Source organism: Solanum dulcamara, chromosome 5 (genome assembly GCF_947179165.1).
Source record: "Solanum dulcamara chromosome 5, daSolDulc1.2, whole genome shotgun sequence".
NCBI classification, from domain to species: Eukaryota; Viridiplantae; Streptophyta; class Magnoliopsida; order Solanales; family Solanaceae; genus Solanum; species Solanum dulcamara.
Genome location: NC_077241.1, coordinates 77,898,764 through 77,904,763, shown reverse-complemented (window position 1 = coordinate 77,904,763; position 6,000 = coordinate 77,898,764). Strand labels below are relative to the sequence as shown.

The following is a 6,000-nucleotide window of genomic DNA, read 5'->3' as shown; positions in this document are numbered from 1 at the left end:
AGCACTTTATAACTAAAGTTTTGCTATATTAGGAGTTAAATATTAGGTGTATTGTATTATATAAATACCATTTGAGTTATGATATTGAAGGAATTGAGGTTTAACCCTAGGCTTGAGTTTTAGGGAATTATTTATAGATTTAGGTGAGCTTTTGGGTCTAGGCTAGATGTATAGTAATATGGATGTCTACATACTAATTTACTTACGAATATTGTATAATTGATAGATTGAAAACGTGAGGCTTTGAAGAAAGGAAAGACATTCGTGAATTAGCTTGCTTGGATTCGGTTCTTCGGTTGAGGTAGGTTATGGTTTTTATTCTATATCATAGATAGACTCTTAATAGTGATTGGTATTCATTGAGTAATGTGTGAAGTTTACTATGCATTTAATTGTTGTGGTTTGGATGGTTGATATGTTGTTGTGATTGGTCTGAAATTCCGAGGCCATGAAATCCATAATCTTGAACTTGCCCTATCAAAAATGGTGTCTTGAATACAGAAGGCTTGATGAAATATTATTAATGAAGTGGAATGTAATAATAAAGAATGATAAAGTAATTATATTTGGATAGGGTGTCACATTCCGATACGGTATATTTGGATCGGGTGTCACGTTTCGACACGATATATTTAGATCGGGTATCATGTTCCGACACGGTAATATCAAAGGAAAACAAAATTAAAATGATGTAATTCTACCCAATCTCCAATAACCCATTCTCTAAAAGAGTGTGATGTGGAGGCTTGAGTCCTCATGTGTGATCTTGATATTGTTGACTGGTTATGTAATTGTTCATTGGTTGCCACGTGTTAAGTGTTATTGTTGTTTCCCGCTATTATTTTATGTATATTGATTTCTATTTTGAGTCGGACGATGCTATCTACTCAGTACATGTTGTCATGTACTAACCCCTACTTGTATCTTTTCTTGTTTTATTTTGTAGAGTGCAGCGAGTGTTCCACAGACTTCGAGTCGACCTTAGCTCTAGTCAGTCTCAAGATCATCGGATTTCAGAGCGAGCTATCATTCTAGCTCGTGATGGATTCTCTCGGTTATGGCACGGTGTCTTAGTTTTCGGACACATTTTGTTATTTGTTTATTCTGGTGTTTGATATTTTCAGATTTAGTTTTAGAATGTAGATGTCCTTCATGTGATGACTTTCAGGTTTTGAAAAAACGTATTTATTTGAGCTTCCGCATTATTGTCGTGGTTTATAAGTTGAGGTTTGTATCGTTGGTTCTCCCACCTAGGAGGTTAAGTGTGGGTGTCACTCATGGCCCAGTTTGAATCGTGACATGAACTAATAAATCATTTTTTTCTTTACGTAATTAGAAATCGCATCACAAGAGATATATGGCTGGAGCAGATTTGGGGGGAAGAAGAATAGGGGCGGAAGGGAGTTTCTTTTCATGTTTTAAATGAAAAAAAAAATATTTTTTAATTTTTTAAAAATTCAAATGGGGTTCTCTAATTGTCCATTTTACACGTCATTAGCGATTGGAACACCCATGAGGTGTGGTGCTATATCGTAATTTCCACAAGACATCAAATTTATTTTGAAGTATCTAAATGTCCACAAAGCACTAATCTATATATTTTGACAAGAAAAACATCATAAATTAAACACTCATGCAACATGACTCAATGTTAATACACCACTTCTCTTTTAAAATCAAACTACACCTTCTCTAATATAAAAATCTTATACTTACACACTCGTGAGATATTTTTATGATTAAGTATATTAAACTATAATTATTAAACGTCAAAATTATTATTTTTAAGTTAAACATTTAACAAAGTTATTTTTATGAAATTTTAAAATGAAGATAAAAACGTTAACACAAAATTTTATTCATGCCTCTAATAAAAAAAGAATAATATTTTTCTTTCAAAACTCGTAAGTAGGAAATGAATAGAAATTATTTGATTAAAATATATCGACTATTACTAATAACTTTCCTACGCCATAAATACGTAAGTTATTTGTTATTTATATGATTATTTTTATTATATAATTTTATTTTATAAAATTTATCATTCCGTTTCAAACTATCTTATATATATTTAGTTTGATGAAGTTTCATTTCGTAAGATTTTCATTACACAAAAAGACTTAAATGTCTTTAGAGTAACATCACGGGAGGTGTAAGTATGTGATTTTCATAGTATAACATATGTAGATATTTATTTTAAAAATAAGAGGGGGCTTACCAATAATTAAATCATAATAATACATGGATTGTTTAATGTAGAAACCCAATATTTTATAAATAGAGATTGAAAAATATTTGAATTGAATGTAAAATAAGTAACTCAATAATTAAATGAGCTTATCAAGCAAATTCAGAAAAACAATAAATTACATTCCTAATTAAAATGTGTAAATATTTATTTTAAGAATATAAGGGGGCTTATCAATAATTAAATCATAATACATGGATGTTTAATGTAATAGTCCAATATTTTATGAATAGAGACCGAAAAAGATTTAAAATGGATGTAAAATAAGTAATTCAATAATTAAACGAGCTTAGTAAGAAATTCAGAAAAACAATAAATCACATTCCCAATCAATGAATATTAAAATATAAAAATCTAACCAACTTAAATTTAAACTCATCACTCTATCCTTTTAAATAAAAGAGAAGAAAACTCAATTGTTTATGAACTCATCACATCAACTCATTAATGTAATCAATGCAAGAGTAATTATTCATTTTATTTGACAAATAAAATGACAATTTATTTTGAGATATATATTTTTTTTTAATTAGGATGATAACGACAAGTACTTTGAGACGAGGGGTGACTTGTAATAAGTAAGAAGAATATGTTTTTACAAAATATTTTACCTGTTCATTTTTATTTGTCTACTTTAGATTTTGCATGTCCCTTAATAAAATTATCTTTACAAAATACGATTTTCATTTGTTTTTACTTGTCTACTTTAAATTTTGCATGCCCCTTAACAAGCGATGATTAAAATGCGTATTTTATTCAATACCCATAGTAATTGATAAGTAATTAATGTTGAGGTTAAAATAAGACAAAAAAAATTGATATTTTAAAAGTGACAAGTAAAAATAAAAATTTATTTTTAAAATATTGCCAAATAAAAGTGAATGGAGAGGGTTATCAATTTAACTCTTTAATGTTTATTTAAATTATTTTAGGACCACAGCCAATCCAAGTCGGTATGTCCGAGTGGTTAAGGAGACAGACTTGAAATCTGTTGGGCTTCGCCCGCGCAGGTTCAAGTCCTGCTGCCGACGCAACTGTTTTTATTTTTTTTATGTACTTATTTCGGACTTTTTTTCCCCGGTTATCACTTGCGTTTTTATTGCTTCGATTATCACATCATTTTATTGTTATTACTGTTCTTTTCTTCTATATGTTGTATATTGCTTTTCATTTCACTTTGTTTCGTTGTTGTTGCTTTTGTTTCTTTATTGCGTTTTTAGTGATTCGATTATTATATTATTTCATTGTCATTACTATTATTTCTTTTGTATGTTGTATACTTCTTTTCATTGCGCTTTATTTCATTGTTGTTGTTGCTTTCGTTTCTTTATTTTCTTTTTTTCAAACTATTTTTGAAATGTTTTATTTAAAATGAGTGTCTAACGGAAACAACCTTTTAGATAGGGGTAAGATCTGCATACATTTTACCTCTCCAGACTTCACTTATAAAATTACACTGAATATTTTATTGTTATTGTTGTTGTTATTTTTACTTTTTTCCTCTTTTTATCAATATTCATGAATTTTAGCTTGTTTTGACATAATGTCACTTGTCTCTATCTCAATATGATCAGCTTCGAGTCGTGAAATCATTCACTGATATTTATGTTAAGATCGATTTCATCGGGATGTGATTTAATAGATATTGCTTGAACGTGAAATATTTTGTACACCAAACAAAAAAATTGTAGGAGTCAAAATTTCAATGTTCAGTTACATAAAAGGCTCACACCTTAGCCTGCCTACATTGAAGGTTCCAAAAAATGGTGTGTAACGGATATAAAATTTATGTTAATTATTGTTTCATTAGAAACCGTAATTGTCTTGTTTTGACAAAGAAACATGCATTACGTTCTTAAGCAATAAACGGTGGAGAAAAAAAACTGACATGGAATAAATCAATTTGTTTTATTTTATTTTATTTCTTAAAAAAAAATCAATGTATTAATTCATTTTTTCCAAATTATAATGTGGCAAATTATCTTCTGTCTTTATGCTGGCTTTTCAAGAATTACATTGATGTTTTAATTCCTCCACTTTTTCTAGTATTATATAATATAAATGGAAAATAATTATTTATAAATTTTTAGTTAATTGCATGGAATTATAAAGGGGGTGGGGGGTGGGGTGAGTGATGCATGTGATTTCCAAAGAGATAAAAGCACACAAAAATTTCGAAAAACTACACAAATTGAACCCATTAGGCCATTATTTATTCAAATAGGACCCAATCCAAATTATTTATCCGATTTGGATCCATCCAAACTATTTACATGTCTGCCCCTTATTTTATTCACTGAACCACTGTTTCTTCATGCTTGATACCATTGGAGCATATATAAACTCTGAAGGTATCTATATACTTCAATGGTATCAAACAGTAATTACGTAGTTTTTTCACTGAAATACTGTCTATTATATATATATATTCTAATGGTATCAAGGAGTTACTAGATAGTGTTCTCTTTGATACGATCATAGTATATATATACGCCGATGTTATCAAGCAGTAAACGTGAATTAACAGTTAAAAATAGAAAGGTATAAAAATAAGGGGATGACTACTTGTAAATAGTCTTTTTTGAGAGTACTCGTGTTCTTTTCCCAAAAAAATTTAATGAGATTTCACACTCAACTACTCAAACTTCCTTATAAATATGTATGTATTCTCTCATCTTATTCTCATTCTAAACATCCATTTTCCCCTTTATGTATATGCATATATAGCAACAATTTTTGCTAATCATATATAATTTTATGCTTTTATATATATATATATATATATATATATATATATATACACACTTACTTTTGCATACATTGCTTATTTCTTTTATATGTTATTACTTTTGCATGTTAATGGATCTAAAGATTCAATGTGTTTTTATCAATTTTCTCATTTAATTAGATGGAGTTGATATACCTCTCTTCTTCCTTTTTAAGAAAGATGTAAGGTCAGCGTACATACTATTATTTTCAAATATTATTTATGAAATTATATATATATATATATATATATATATGTATATATATATGTATGTAGAAAGTACTTTTCTTGATTAGTCAGTGAATTCTCATCATGAATTTAAACTGATTGATAAAAACATCTGAAATTCATTATAGCTTATTTTAACTTGTTCAAGGGAAATTAAAGTTTTGAAGGTGGAGCTCTTATGAGTTCCAAAAGAGGATCTAAGACGGAAAAGTGAGTTGTTGATCTATGGATTCCTCTAATCTATCTACTCTCAAATTAATTTTAGATGGATTTGTGGTTTACATACATCAGGAGCTGCATTTACTCTTCTAGGATCCTTATTTGGAATGAAGGGAGCTCTACACTTGATAACCTAGTTTTTTTTCTAAGTAATTAAAGGATGGACATAGATAATTTCTTCATGTTCAATTAAGATTTCGAACTCAAATTTTGAGAAGAAAAAATATGATAAAAAGCTTTTTTGTCCTTTAATTGGTCTTACACGTCGTAATTTTGGATCAGTCGTTGAGTTCTAAACGAGGTACCGAACGTCGGATAAGAGCAATCCAAAAAAGTTACTAGTTTTTTTCTTCTATATATTACCACCAAAGATTGTGGTTAGCTGATTTTAACTTGTTCGAGGAAAATTAAGGTTTTGAAGGTGGAGCTCTTCTTAAGTCCAAAAGAGGATCTAAGAGGGAAAATTGAGCTGCTGATCTATGGATCCCTCAAATCTATCTACTCTCAAATTATTTTTAGATAGGTTTGTGGTTTGCAT

The 6,000-nt window shown here is 28.9% G+C and overlaps 1 non-coding gene across 1 annotated transcript; it reads left to right on the top strand.

Annotated features, from left to right (window-relative positions):
- Window positions 1-3,197: 3,197 nt before the first annotated feature.
- TRNAS-UGA (transfer RNA serine (anticodon UGA)) lies at window positions 3,198-3,279 on the top strand. The gene has a single exon. It is a non-coding gene; the product is annotated as a tRNA-Ser (tRNA).
- The last annotated feature ends 2,721 nt before the right edge of the window (window positions 3,280-6,000 follow it).